The sequence below is a fragment of the Balaenoptera ricei genome, chromosome 18 (assembly GCF_028023285.1).
Source record: "Balaenoptera ricei isolate mBalRic1 chromosome 18, mBalRic1.hap2, whole genome shotgun sequence".
Classification (NCBI taxonomy): domain Eukaryota; kingdom Metazoa; phylum Chordata; class Mammalia; order Artiodactyla; family Balaenopteridae; genus Balaenoptera; species Balaenoptera ricei.
The window spans coordinates 19,421,569-19,437,113 of NC_082656.1; the positions used below are offsets into that span (position 1 = coordinate 19,421,569).

General features: G+C 35.9%; 1 protein-coding gene across 6 annotated transcripts in view; it reads right to left on the bottom strand.

Moving 5' to 3' along the window:
• Positions 1–15,545, bottom strand: part of RB1 (RB transcriptional corepressor 1) — a 131,003-nt gene that overhangs the window by 52,957 nt on the left and 62,501 nt on the right. The window lies entirely within an intron of this gene.

Below are 15,545 nucleotides of genomic sequence, written 5' to 3' on the forward strand. Positions count from 1 at the left end.
TCTGTCTTCCAAACATGCTTCTTCCACTGCAGGTTGGTCCCCTACTTGTCCTGTATTTATAACTCTCACTTTCTTGACTCTAGATATTTAGACACATGACACAGTACTCGTTCCTCCCCCACCCCAGTCTGCCCCCTTCTCTGATGAAACCCTTTCCATCCTACAAGGCCCAGTTCAACTCCTAAAGAAAACCTTTGATAATGAAGATTTTTTTATTGTCTTTATCACTTATTTGGTATCTTTTTTTCTTACTGCCTTTGTTAGCTATCTTTTTACATGGGCTATGTCTTATTTTCCTAACTAGACACCTCAAGCTCCTTGAGGAAAGGGATTATGTTTTGTACTTTGTATTTTCCATAGCACATAACATAAGATTAAAATAGAGGGATCAGAGATTGAAAGGAAGGGGCTTAGAGTTAAGAACAAATTAGATGTTACTTGCCTGCCAGACTGAAGATTCATTTTTAATAACCAATATTTACCTACACAGTACCTACTCTGTATTTATCAATGTCGTTCTAATAAATGTCGCATACGTACCCACACACAAAAATGCAAAGAAACTTTTATTTCACCAAACCTATAGTTCATTCAATTCTTCAAAAACCCAAAAAAAAAAAGGCAAATTTTCCTTTGTCAATAGTACTCTGATACAAGAATTCAACTCCTGCAGTTATCACCGTAACTCTTATTACTCGATTTATGAATCTTAAACTGTATCTGTTGAATCCCCACCATTTAAATGAGGTTATACAGTTGTTAAAAGAAACTATGTCGGGCTTCCCTGGTGGCGCAGTGGTTGGGAATCTGCCTGCCAATGCAGGGGACGCGAGTTCGAGCCCTGGTCTGGGAAGATCCCACATGCCGCGGAGCAACTAGGCCCGTGAGCCACAACTACTGAGCCTGAGCGTCTGGAGCCTGTGCTCCGCAACAAGAGAGGCCGCGATAGTTAGAGGCCCACGCACCGCGATGAAGAGTGGCCCCCACTCGCCGCAACTGGAGAAAGCCCTCACACAGAAACGAAGACCCAACACAGCCAAAAATAAAAATAATAAATAAATAATAAATAAAAAATTTTAAAACAAAAACCAAAAAAAAAAAAGAAACTATGTCTTGAAGACATTTTTCATGGAATTATCTGACTTCTCTTTTGGAATCACTATTTTGTAGGCCTGCTGCATCCTAGGATTTTTCCAGTTTTTTCCTCTCTGCACTCTTGTGACAGATTCACTCTTTCTTAGGTCTCATGATTTCTCCCTTCTAGGATTTCTTTTTTTTTTTTTTTTAATTTGCTCAAGCATATTCTCTAGTAATTTTATTTTAAAATGGATGGTTAAGAGATGAACTTTCTAAGTCCTTGCATGTCTGAAAACTGTTTCACTTTACCCTCACATTTGACGTGTAGGTCAGCTACAGAATTCTAGGTTATCAAACATCCAGTATTCCTGATAAGAGCTGCAATGCTGATCTGGATCTTATTCTACTGTAAATAATTTACTTCTTCTCTCTAGAAGCTTTTTATAATTTTCTCATTGCCTATGGAATTCTGAATTCTCACCAAGATGTATCCATATTTATTCATCCTGCTTGGTACTATGAGCCCTTTCCATCGGATGCCTCCCATCTCTGACTGGCTTAGAAACTTTTTTTCCATTAATTTTCTTTTTTTTTTTTTGGCTGCGTTGGGTCTTCGTTGCCGCACGCAGGTTTTCTCTAGTTCAGGCGAGCATGGGCTACTCTTTGTTGCGGTGCGCGGGCTTCTCACTGCAGTGGCTTCTTTCGCTGTGGAGCACGGGCTCTAGGCAGGCGGGCTTCAGTAGTTGCAGCATGTGGGCTCGGTAGTTGTGGCTCACGGGCTCTAGAGCACAGGCTCAGTTGTGGTGCACGGGCTTAGTTGCTCCGTGGCATGTGGGATCTTCCCGGTCCAGGGCTCGAACCCGTGTCCCCTGCACTGGCAGGCAGGTTCTTAACCACTGCGCCACCAGGGAAGTCCCTCTTCCATTAACTTTTAAAAAATTATTATTTTGTGTCCTCCATTTTCTCTGGTCTTTCTTTTAGAGATGAATAGATAGATACTGAACTGAGGTACCCCAAAATACCAAAATAAGGGGACTATACCCTAGCAGCACGGTAGTTTTACGTATTTTCCTTTTAGGCAGAATCACCTTTCTATTTCTTTTTTTTTCTTCAGGTCTATTGTAGAAGTCTGGATTCACCAAAATTTCTGCTCTGCTTCTCTTGCAGGCACCAGCAGGAGACCACAGCCCTGTATGTGTACACGGAAGCTGGGATAGGACCAGGCATGCATCTATATAATTTGTGCACTACACGAAAGCACGGGGCTTCACTGTAAACTCTGCATAGCAAGCCAGGGGTGGTTGCGTCCAGAGGGGCATCTTTTTCTAATTCACTAGTACAGAGGGAGGCGGTTCATTTTCCTGATCCTTATAAGCCGGCATGGCCTGAGGTGGGGGATTGGTCCAGATGTTTCATGGACCAGTGGTTCTCAAAATGTGGTGGCTAGACCAGCATTAGCATCACCTGGAAACATGTTAGAAATACAAATTCTTGGACCCTATCCTAGAACCTTTGAGGTTAGGCCCAGGAACCTGCAATCTGTCTTTTAACAAGCCCTCCAGCCTTTTGATACATGCAAAAAGTTTGAGAGCCAGTGGCAGACAGCACTTTAGAAAAACTCTCCTGATTACTGCCACACTCTCTGTACCTTCTATCAATACTTTGAACTTAGAGGCTAAGAATCCCACTTCCACTGTGGGAGTCTTCGCCTACTGTATTCAGTAGTTTTCTCTACTTCGTTGTATCCATCAAACAGACACCTCTTACTTTTTATCCTCAAAACTGAATTAACCCCTAAACTTCCCACTTCATAGTCTTGGTACTGCTGGAATTCACTGCCATGTGGTTTTTTTCCCTTTTCTGTCACTTCTGTAGGGTTTTGGGGGAGAAAGGAGGTAAAAATGTGTGGTCATTTTGCTATTTTAAACCAGAGATAGTCTTGTTTTTAAAAGCAATTACACAGTCATAGTTACACAAGAAAAAGTTATACTACTTAAACCCTTTCATTGTTGCTAATAAATAACATGCAAAGGGCTTTTTCATCAAAACAAAACAAATCCTTGTATTATGAACGATATAATCTTCAATTTAATTTTCTTTAAAAAATGATAATTTTCCAACTGTTTAATCAATTACTAATTGTTAGCTCATATTTTAATAGGGCATAAAAATCTATGAATCATTTTATTATAATTCTTTATTTTAAAATAAAGAAATGTATTTAATTACATGAGTTTAAAATATTTACACTGGACTAAAATTTAGGCTTTTCAGGAAAAAGGATTTTATGTATAGTACTTGATGAAAACAGAAGCAGCTATTTATTTAAATAAAAATGAATATTACTTAAAACATAGAACTAAAAAAATTACACCTTTTGGGCTTCCCTGGTGGCGCAGTGGTTGAGAATCTGCCTGCCAATGCAAGAGACACGGGTTCGAGCCCTGGTCTGGGAAGATCCCACATGCCACGGAGCAACTAGGCCCATGAGCCACAACTACTGAGCCTGCGCGTCTGGAGCCTGTGCTCCGCAACAAGAGGGGCGGCGATAGTGAGAGTCCCGCGCACCGCGATGAAGAGTGGCCCCCGCTTGCCGCAACTAGAGAAAGCCCTCTCACAGAAACGAAGACCCAACACAGCCAAAAATAAATAATAAATAAAAATTAAAAAAAAAAATTACATCTTTTGGTTTATATGTCACATATGTAATTTTTGCTGATGGCCAAAATAACTGATTTCAAAATTGTTGTGGAAAAATTGTTATACTTTGTGTTGTGGTCTCATGAGACTTCTTTAGACTGAAACACACATAATATAATCTTAGCTACTTAAGAGAAGGAAAAAATATGGACATGTGCTAAAAAATAAAAAAGGCCATGTATAAATAGTTTGTCTACAAGACATTACAGAGTTGTTCCTAGAGAAATAATTAAAAAGATCAGGGATATCATTTTTGCATTATTATGGTAACTTTTACCCATCTCCATCTACTCAGGCTATTCATTCTTCATTTGAAACTGAACTGTGAAAAGGTTTATGTTCAGACAACCCTGTTTGAATACGTGAGTTAGGTCCTGGTCTAAAAGTACACAGTATTAAAAGTGTCCAGTATGCCTATTACAAAGATAATGCAAAAGCTTATATTTTCAAGAACAAGTTTATATTTTCAGGAGTTCAGTACTGGATTAGGGAATCCTATGTTCATTTTTGTTTATTACTCATGTATTAGTAAAAGATAAGTCATTTTACTTTACCTCTCTCATTTTAATGTTTAAGAGAAAAAAATCAAAATGGTAAAACTTAAGTTATAAAAACTAGCATTACTTAATCTATAAATAAAACTTTTAGACTATTAAATTATCTTAAAACATGGAAAGGGTAAGTATAATGACCAGATAGTAATAAAAATAATACTTTTTATTACTTTATTAATGAGGATAAAAATGACCAGATATTAAATTCCAAAAAGGAAATGAAACAAAAGATAGCAAGATAGACTTACGTTAGTCTCTGAGAATTCTTAGAGTATAATCAAAATCTAAAAGACAAATGTTAGCCTTTGAGAATTCTTAAAGAGTATAATCAAAATCTAAGAGAAATTATCTGTTATAATTTAATGGAGGCAAGAAACAATGAAACTGAGCAAGAACAATAAAAAGTTTTTTTGAAAGAGTGAGACACAAATACAGCTGTTTCCTATTCTAAGTTTTTTTAAATCATGTTCTAAATTTAGCACGTACAGGAAGACACCAAAAATACTTTTGATATTTGGGTATTTCTGACAATAACAGAAAATACTAAGAACCAATATGTAAATTAATAAAACCACAAATGCAAAGGTCACTCACATGCATTTTAAAACAGACTAGGTTGTGACAGTTTAGTTTTAAAAACATGACCTAAATATCTGGAAAAGATAAATGCCAAAAAGTTGGATCTATTTTATAATTAAAGGTAACTGAACTTAGATGGTTTAAGAACAATTGCCCTACAGTGGTTCTAAAATTTTACTAAACTCACCATTAATAACAGCCTCTGATTTGGCTGGAGGAATTCAGAAAAGACATTAAATAGAATCGAGATCTCATAAGATACTTCTACTTTTTGTTTCTTGCACATCTAGATTCCAGAGTCCTTCCTCACTATTACAGTCAGGATATGATATGATACCAGTTTAGAGACTGAAAATTCTCAGACTATATTCAGGTAATTTTCTAACATCATGACCTTGTACAAGATACTCTCTGACCAAGAGTACAAGTGCTTCCATTTCCACAGGTTAAGTACAGAGGATATTTCCAAGCTATTCTTCTACAACTGCTATCTCCCTTCTTGTCTGTACTTGAATAATGAACACCGCCCTCAGGGTAATTACTGACTTGATTCATAACTAAAGCACCATAACAAATTCCAACTGCAGTATAACAGAGAACACTGCCCACATTTAACAATGCTGGAATTCAGTTACACCTCTTTCTCCCTGAACTTACTCCATTTTGAGAAGGCAGTGAGGGAGGGGGAGGTGCCTCGGGAGAAGAGAAGAGTTCTACATACTTGTAGTAAGCCGGGATAAACAGATCCAATACTGTTTAACTGTGTTCTCAGTTCTCTGTTCTTAGGAAATCACTGTATAGTAAAGACAATAAACTGAAGGAAACTAACAATTAATTGCGATGTTTCTAAAATGTACCATTCTCATAAATGTCCATTTATTCCTCACAACAACTCTGATAAGTATTATCATGCCCATTTTACAGATGAGAAAATCTGAGATACAGAGGTATAACTTGCTCAGAATCACACCAAAGCAAGTTACCTGGCATCTTTGAATGAACCTCAGCTTTTACTATCTGTAAAACAGGAACAGCAATGTTTATCTTCTGTGAAGATTAAATGAGATACAGTGACGCCAAAGCCCAGACTCCTTCTGCTACTGCACAGTGACACAAACACAGATAAAACATGAATAAAGAAACTAATCACGATAGTGCATATACCCAGCAGTAAACTAATACACACCGTGAGGCAGCATAGAGGTTACGAGCACAGTCTCTGGAACCAGATAGTCTGAGTTAAAATTCTAGCTCTGCTATCAACTTAGTTTTGTGGGTAAGGGAAACAGTCTCAATTTCTCTGTACCTCAGTTTTTTCATCTATGAAGTGGTGATCTCCTTCACAGAGTTGTGCGAAATAAATGAGTTAACACATTTCAGCACTTTTAATAGTGCCTATATCAGCATACATGCAAAAATGTTATTATGACTTCTACACTGAAATGTAATGTGCATAAGTGAGGGTCATTTTGATGCAGCTCTGTATGATGATCAGGAAAGATTCCAAAGACGTAAGCTAGTGATGAGCTTTTTACAAGCACTGCTTTCTAAAGCAAGTTTCTATGAGCTACCTAAGGGACATTTCTGAATTTGAGATTTTTTTTTTTATATCCCTGAATTTCTTTAGTCCCTTGTGCCAATTCATGAACAAGGAGAATGTATAGTATGGACAATGGGGGAGGGGGAAGGGAGACATGAACAGACAAGTCATGAATACTTCACTGTGTCCTCCACAGTGAACTCTAGCAATTTCTCATGTGTGTCAGAGTGTTCTAAAGAAAAAAGGAGACAAGTACATAGAGAAAAGAATAGACTGAGGGGTCAAACACAGGGTTCAAGACAAGATGGCACTTGAGCAAAGGTTTAGATATGGAAACGATTTTATGCTTAAAACCATAAACAGACCTGGATCAAGAACGCAGGCTCACGTAAACATTCAATACAGGAGAAGACATGCAATAATTTATAACAGTTATCTATCTCAGTTTCTTTGGGTTTTCTGTTTGTTGTTTTTTAACATATGAGGAACAACATAAAAAACCATTTAATGCCTCATTGATTCTTCAATGGCTTAATTATGAAGAAGAAAGAGAGTTATTTTATTAAATTGAGCTTAGAGCTTTATAAAGCAACCATCTATTCACATTTTAGTGGATAATTACTCATATGAACTAAGTAAGTTACTATCCTTATTTTTGTACTTTTTCTGCATATCTATATTTTTTTATTTCTCTCTAGACTACTTCACTGGAGAACACAAGGTCACTATTAAAAATTTTATTTCTAAGATATTGTCTTCCTTTATTTTCCCTTCTTGGGCTTTACATTTTTTCATTCTTATAGAAGACTTTAGGCATACCTGGAATCTTTCATTAAAAACTCAGAAAAAACTCAGTTTTAAAATTTCAGTCTATGAAAAGGGACCTGGTTTTGCATTTTACCTCATTCTCACCCTTCCCTTAAATCTCCTTGAAGGTTGATTCAAATATCTAATTTTATCAACCCTAAACTATCATGGATTCTAAAAATACTTATATTATTATATTAAAATCTCATTCTAAGAGTTACCTAAACGAACATATAGACACAGCAGTAACTCCTTTTAAAATATAGTTTGCTCTTTTTGTAAAGTCTTCTAATCTTTTCTTCCTGAGGGATCCAGTAGATCAACAGTGAGAGTGCACTACACAAAGGAGCTGGTCAACAAAGGGTAGTACCTTCCCCCCTTCCTATTACTGACTAGCTCTAGGGCAAAACACTCACCTTGTTACTCAAGATAAAAAATGTATTATACATATTTTCACTTAGAATAAAATTTTATACTGTCTCATATGCTTGACTACATGTTATAGTGGTAATAAAAACAGTGTGAATGAATAAACAGAAAAAATGTGGTACAATGAGAGGGGTACTTTACTCGACCAACGTGGAATTTGGAATCTAACCAATCTGGGTTCAAATGCCAAGTGTGTGACCTTAGACAAATTGCTTAACCTTCCTGAGCCTGTTTCCACTTTTGTAAAATGAAAATAGTATTAGTGATGTCACAGATTATTATGAGAATTAAATTAGACAAATACTTTTGGTGCACAGCACATTGCAACCGGTCAAGGAGTATTAGCTGCCTTCCATCCATTGCTAATTAGCTGCCAGGTGGGACACAAATATTCTGTGTTTCTCTTTCCTCATACGGGAAATTAGATTCATGGCTACACCTACCTTGTGGATTTAGTGTAAAGAACCAACAGAGTATTTCATTTTAAAGCCCAGTAATGTAAGGTCATCTAGAATCTGGCTCTTCTAAAGAGTGGCCCGTGGGTTAGCAACGTCAGAACCATCTGGGGGCCTGTGAGAAATGCTGAACTGCAAGCCCCGCCCTAGAACCGCTTGATAAGAAAGTATATTTTAGTAAGATCTCCATGGATATTAAAGTTTGAAAACTACTACTAAGAAAATAACCCTCAGCCTGGAAGTAAGAAAAGGACTTTATCAATATCATTGTGCCAAAAATCCAAAAGGACAAAGGGCATCGACAATAGTGCATATTGATTTAATTAGCTTAGGAGAGCAAGTTAGAGGCAACAGGCATCATGGTCTGGTAGAACTTGAAATAGTGAGAAATACAGAATAATTCACAAGGAAAGGGAGGGGAAAGGCAGAAAAAACTAAAACACTAGGTAAAGAGCACAGTATTTTCCATAGGCAAATGAGGAGTCTAGCCCATGAATAATATATTAATGTTTATAATGATGTCCCTGGCTCAAAAAGAAAACGTAAAATTACTTTAAATATGCTCTTTCCAAGACGAAAGCATGTATTCTATTTCAAGATTATTTCCCTCAAAAAAGTTGTGTGTGTCTACACACACACACATACACATACATTTTACTTTCAACTAGCACATAAAATTATCTGGTACATTCACTTTTGTATAATATCTCATTTATCAAGAGAGCTAGCTCTCCACTTTTCACAAGGCTAAAAACTCTAACTTTTAAGACTAAATTACTAGTCTTAAACCAGTACTCATCTACCATTGCCAATGCTGGGCCAGAATTCTCCCCCAGTGTACCTCATGCTAGGCTTTCCTGCTTGTGTCCACATTTCCACAGCTGTTGTTAAGTCTTTTCCCATCCACATATGATTGATCACTTCCTCCTTTGACCCTCATGGTTTATCTTACTTCACAGTATATTACAGTGAGTTACTTTTCTACTAAGTTCCAAGCCTCTTTAAGGATAGGGGCTATTTTCCATGTCCTTAGATACCTCACAGGAGAAAGTATAATTCCTTTAAAATATCTGATGTACAAATATCAGGTATGGCCCAAAGAGAATTGAAAAAAACTGAGCTAAAGGAGAATACGGAAATGAGACCTCTGTGTTACCTTTTTTTGAAAAATATTTCTTCAAAATGTTATAAATTGTGAAGCAATCTAAAAGAATATGGATCCACCTTCAGTAGTGGCAAATAATTCTCAACACTTAAACAGTTTTGTAGACTTATAAAATATTTGAGCTAGAAATATTCAAATCTTTTGGTCTGTCTCAATTTACAAAGCAACAAACTAAGACAAAGACATTAACTTGTACATGAAAGAGCTAGGCCCTAATGCCAGGTCTTCTGATTCCACATCCCACATTAGGCCATACTCACTCTCACTAGATAAATGTGGTTTGCTCAAGAGATGAAAGAACTCTCTGCACACAGTAAGTGTCTGAGGAATAGTGGAAGGCTAGCAAGGTAAGGCAGGGCCAGATTATCACAACCAGAGTAAAGAGGCTACATTTTTCTACATGGGAATGCAGAGCTACTGTAGGTTCCTGAACAGGAGTATGGCATGAATAAGCATTTAGGAATATTAACTTAGCACCAAAGTATAAAATAGAGGGTAGTGCCTAAGCTGGGAGACCAAGCAGGAGTCTATAATAATATGTTAAATGTAAGAACGTGATGATCTGATCTAGGGAAATGTAAACGAAAATAGATCTTTAACATAGTAATGAAATAAATATAAAAGACATGGTAAAGTTTTTTGGGTTTTGGTTTCTGTTTTTTTCATTACAAGACTATATCTAACTATAGAGAAAAAGAAGGAAAAAATGCTCAGTATTCAAGCCTGGATGACTTGAAAAGTAATATAAAAATATAGATATTGGGAAGCAAAGTTGTATTTAGAACAAAATAAAATAATTTCAGTTTTGAAAGGTAAAGTCAAATCTCCTAAATCACTTGAGAAGCTACTAGTTAGTTATGGGAATTAAGGGCAAGAAATTAGGAACATGTTGGGTCAGAGTGAGAAAGGTTAAAGCCTTAGTGATATTTTCAGAAAGAATCAGACTTTTTCAAAATAAATGTTCTCTTGCTGGCAAAGAGATAAATATATGGATTTTTAAAAAAAATAACTCATGAGGCGCTTTTAAAAACCCAACATAAAACATTTTTCATTATAGTAGCATGGCTGCTATATAAATATAGTATATGGTATCATATTACTTCACCATCCTTACCCATATTTTTAAAAACTGTTAAATATGGCTTAATCATTATCTTACATTTCATTCACCTTCCTGAGACATAGTTCTCAGTAAAATATAACTTTTGAAAAAAATAATGTCTAATGGTAAATACTAAAACCATTGTGCAAAGTGCACCAGAGGTTAATGATCTACCATCCAAATATACAACAGATATCCTTTCTGGCTTTTTCAGAGCCACAGGCTTTTCTCCCTTTTGTGTTCATTTCCTGTCAAGTCTGACATTTCAAAGAATACCAAAGAAGCTTAAAAATTTGTTTACAAGTTTGTCATCAAATCAGGACTCTAAAAATACAAGCTATTCATTACAACTGTACTGACATGTAAAACTGGCCTTCATTTAAATTTTGGAAGAATAATAAAATGGAAAGAGTTTTAATCTTTTCTTTGGTAAAAGTACTCTGGCCAAACATTTGTGCAACTGAATGAAGAAACCTGCTAATGTTTAGTGACTACAAAAAAAACAGTATGACAAAATCCAATTTAATGAGTCAGCTATATTTGACAACATTTAAAGGAGGCTCAGTTTTCTTGTGACTTACTAAAATTAAATACAACAGTTAATTACTAGTATTTCTATGCTTTCCATATAGTAAGTACCACTCTGAAACAATATTATTCAGAAGATATGATGCATTCAATACAGGAAAATAGAAATGATACCCTAAATATTCTTTAAGTATACATATTTAAAAATACTTTATCAATCACTAAATACTATACATAACTCTTTCAGCTGTGATGAAGGAACAGAGACCAGATTTGTCTCAACTACAAAATCGAACAACATAAATGAAATAATAGTTTTCAGACAATGAACAACAAACAGTATAGGACAGTAATCTCTGAGAGAAAGAAAGCAAATGGTAAGCCCCACCTTTGCCTGGAGACAGTTCTCAGGCTACAACACAGGGAGGAGAAACTGAAAGAGATCCCAGTGGTCTGCCTGGTTGGAGAAAACAGAGTTGAGAATTCAAGAATGCTAAGGCAGCTAAAATTAGCAGGACAGAATAGCAGAGCAGAGAGTTACACAGAAAGGAGAGAGCTGCAAAGAGAGAGCTCCAGGAGTCTGCAGAGGGGTACTCTCAAGTTTTCACCCTAGTACTGATCAGTGCATGAAAACTACCCAAAGCCAGAAAAAGAACCATTCCAGGAGTTGACATAGGGCCAAGAAGAGTTTTGATTTCCACCAGCCAGGGTGGAAAAACCTTGTATTATATGGGACATCAGGTAGAGTACTCAGAAGGGGACTGCCTCAACAGTGGGGAAAAATTAGTCATAGATTAAAGACTGCCCTGGCTTTGTCTATAAACAACAAAAAAGCCTTTAAAGGATCAAACTGTTTCCAAGTAACTAAACTGAGTCCCAAAACACAGCTCGAGAATAGTGAAAGGAATATAAAAATATCCAGGACCCAGTAAGGTAAAATTTACAATGTCTGGTGTCCAATAAGAAGTCATCAAGCAGGCAAAAAAAAAAAAAAAAACCCAGAAAAACATGACCCTTAAAAGGAGAAGTATCAGTTAACAGAAACAGTCCTAAAAAGACACAGATGTTAGAATTAGTAAACGGGAACTTTAAAACAATTATTGTAACTATATTCCATATGTTTAAGAAGGTAAAGGAAAGCACAAACATGTTAAAGAGAGATATGGAAGATTTAGAAAAGGATTCAAGCCAAACTTCTAGAGATGAAAAATATAGTACCTAAGATTAAAAATATAGTAGATGGAATTAATAGCAAATTAGACATTTTAGCAGAAAAAAATGAATGAACTTGAAGACATAGCTATAGAAACTATTTCAAACGAAACAGAAACAAAAACATCTGGAACCAAAAAAAAAAAAAAAAAAAAGAAGGACAGAGCATCATGATGTGAGCTGTGGGACAACTTCAAGTGACCTAATACATGTGTGACTGGAATCCCTGAGGGAAGGGGTGGGAGGAGTCAACAAAAACATTTTAAGAAAATAATGGCCCCAAATGTCCAGATTTGATGAAACCTACAAGCTCACCTTTCGAAGCAGAACTCCAAACAAGAGAAACATGAAGAAAACTAAACCAAGGCACACCATAATCAAATTGCCTAAAACCAGTGATAAAGAGCTGCTGTGTAAGAAGCACAACTACTCTAAAACCAAAATGCTATAAGATGCATAGTTTCTCATATGAGAAGCCCAGAAGGATGAGATGAGGAGGGAAAAAGAAAGAAAGGAAGGGAGAGGTGAGCACATACCAAGAAGCAGCAAGGTTCCAGACTTGCGAGTTAAGAAGCATCTTGGAAGTGGATCCCGCCTCAGACACCAGCTGATACGACATGGTCAGGGATGAACTGCCCAGTCAAGCTCTTCCCAAATCCCTGACCCACAGAATCATGAGCAAAATAAAATGATTGTTTTAGGCCACTAATGTGTCATCCAGCAATAGATAACACTTCTAATGGCTCTTTTCTGTCAACATTTAATCCTTCCTTTCCCATCTTAAAAACTAATCTTCCCTCCACCTCACATACCTCCAGCTATACGTTTACTTCCCTTCTCAGACAAGACTGATGAAAGCTATCTATAATGACTGTCTCCACTTTATCTCTCACTCACATCTCATCCAAATTCCACTGCAATCTACTCCTGCCCCCACCACCGCTTGTAACAGTCCTCGCTACCTTCACCAGTGGCTTCCTTGTTGCGGAAACTAATGAACACTCTTCAGTTCTTACTGACTGCTCCTGCAGTATCTGAAACAGCAAGCACTCACTCAGACCTTTTAGTACCCTCTCTCTGAGAGAGAGAGTATGACACCACTTCTGATACTCCTCCTGTCTCTGAGGAGGAATATCAGATTCCTCAATCTCTTTTATAGGCTTCTCTTTTCTGTCTATCCCTTAAATGTTGAAGCTCCTCAGGATTCTATCTTTAATATTACCAGATGCATAGGTCCCCTACAAAAGGTTTTTATTTGAGGAATTAGCATAATGAGATTTGTTCTGCATTTATGAAAAAATTTCTCTGGTGGCTGTGAGAGAAATAGTATTAAGGCAGCAAGAGATGTGGGGAGATCAACAGGAAAAGTCCACAGTCGCCCACAAAAAAAGACCATTTAGAGAATAAAGTACCTGGTCTACTTCGGTTTACAAAGATTTTACTGAAAAGATCGGATACAGTTTGAATATACTGAAAGTAAAATATCCAAATCTCACCTCATCATCTGCTGGCATTATAAACTGCTTAGCAGGTTTAAGAGGTCTAAACATCTGGAAGTCATTCAATCTAACGCTTAGGTATGGTTTATTTTAAACCACCTCTAATCCTCCAAATTTCCAGAGAACAAGATTTCACTAGGTTTTTCAATAGATTGTTTAGCATTTTACATTCATATATTGCCTGTTAATCTCTCTGGGGTCAAAAGAAACAGAAGTGTGCTTATTCCTTCTTAAAGTTATTCTGTTCTTGATTTATTATTTCTCAAGATTGTGAAATAAAGATAATGAACCCTTTTCCCATGCAACCATTAAAAATACAATGATGTTCTTTCTTTCATTAAATTATCAACAGGTAAAAGTAAGTAATATATCACTTGATGTTTCCCTAGGTAAACAACACTGAATATGTTCTTATAAATCACTACAGTTTAATGAGAGACTCTTATTATAATACAGAATCAAAAAACCATGAAAGTTTACTCTGATTCTTGATCTGGATTTTGATATCATGGGTGTGTTCAATTGCTCTGATTCTTGATCTATTGTATATGTTGGTAATGTGGGTATATTTAATTTGTAAAAAATCCTTTGAACTAAAACTTGTGATATATACTTTTCTGTATATATGTTATACTTCAATAAAGAAAAAAATCCTAAAGCCTGTGAAAGCTCAAATAGATCTATAGTATGTCTCTTCTCTAAAATGTCAATTATTCTTACAGGAAAAATTCACATATTGTGTTTGTGTAGGATGACTTATCTTCACAGTTACCCACTACCACTCCATTCTTTATAATTAAAACAGTAGTATGTGTTGATTTTTTAAAAATCCAAACATTAAAAATCATCTCCTAGAAATACCACACTTAGAATTTAAATTCAGACGCTTATTATGACTTCCACATCATCCTATTATTAAAAAATTATACCCTTTTCCAGACTTTGTGCATGTCACTTTTTCTCCAAAAATTCTCAAAAATAAAGGAATATTGTTTTGAATCCTAGAACACCAGTAACTGAACTAAACAGGCTTGAGCACAAGCAGTTGTTAAACCATACATTTCTACTATTTCCTCCACAATTTTCAGAGCCCATGTCTTTTCTATATTCTCACAATGTCTATCTCAATGCAAGGCATACAGCAGATGTGTACTGATGGAAATAAAAGTAGTTCTCTAAAAGAAATGAGAATAGTCAGTTTCAGATGATACAGTGATGTCTTGATTTCAATTTCCAGGAAGAGAGGGCACAACAGCCTCTGAAAAGTACTCTATCTGCTTGTTTCATTTATTGATCTACTTATTTATTTTTGCTACTTTCATTTAACCCCCGGATTCTGAGAGTTTTCTCCTAACCACTCCTTTTCTTCTACAGTGGAAGCTCCTGTATAAAGGTGTTACCCAATTCAATCTTAGCAATACAATGTCTTTCTATCAACTTCCCATACTTCTCTCCTTTTCTATCCACTCTGTCTATACAGCAATACAAGAAAAGCACTAAGAAACAAGTTACTCTTAGCCATTACATTTTTAAAATATCAAAAAAGTAAAACTTGGTTTACATGTACAGATTAGGATTCTAATATAACTAAAGTCTTAATTTTTCTATTGCCATTTCTATATACTGATAAAAATGAAAAGATATATGCTTAGCATGCAACAGTTTCAGAAGAAACCAACTCTATATTAATCTACAAACCTGATGATTAACAAAGTATTACCCAACTATGAAGATTTAAAGAGCATAACAGAAGAACTTCATATAAATATTTTACTATTACTACATAGGAAATGTCACCTTTACTAAAATAAAGCCTTATCAATAGCTTATATGCTATAAATAGACTACCTATAGACTACCTATGCTATAAATAGACTACTACCTATTCTGTAGGTAGT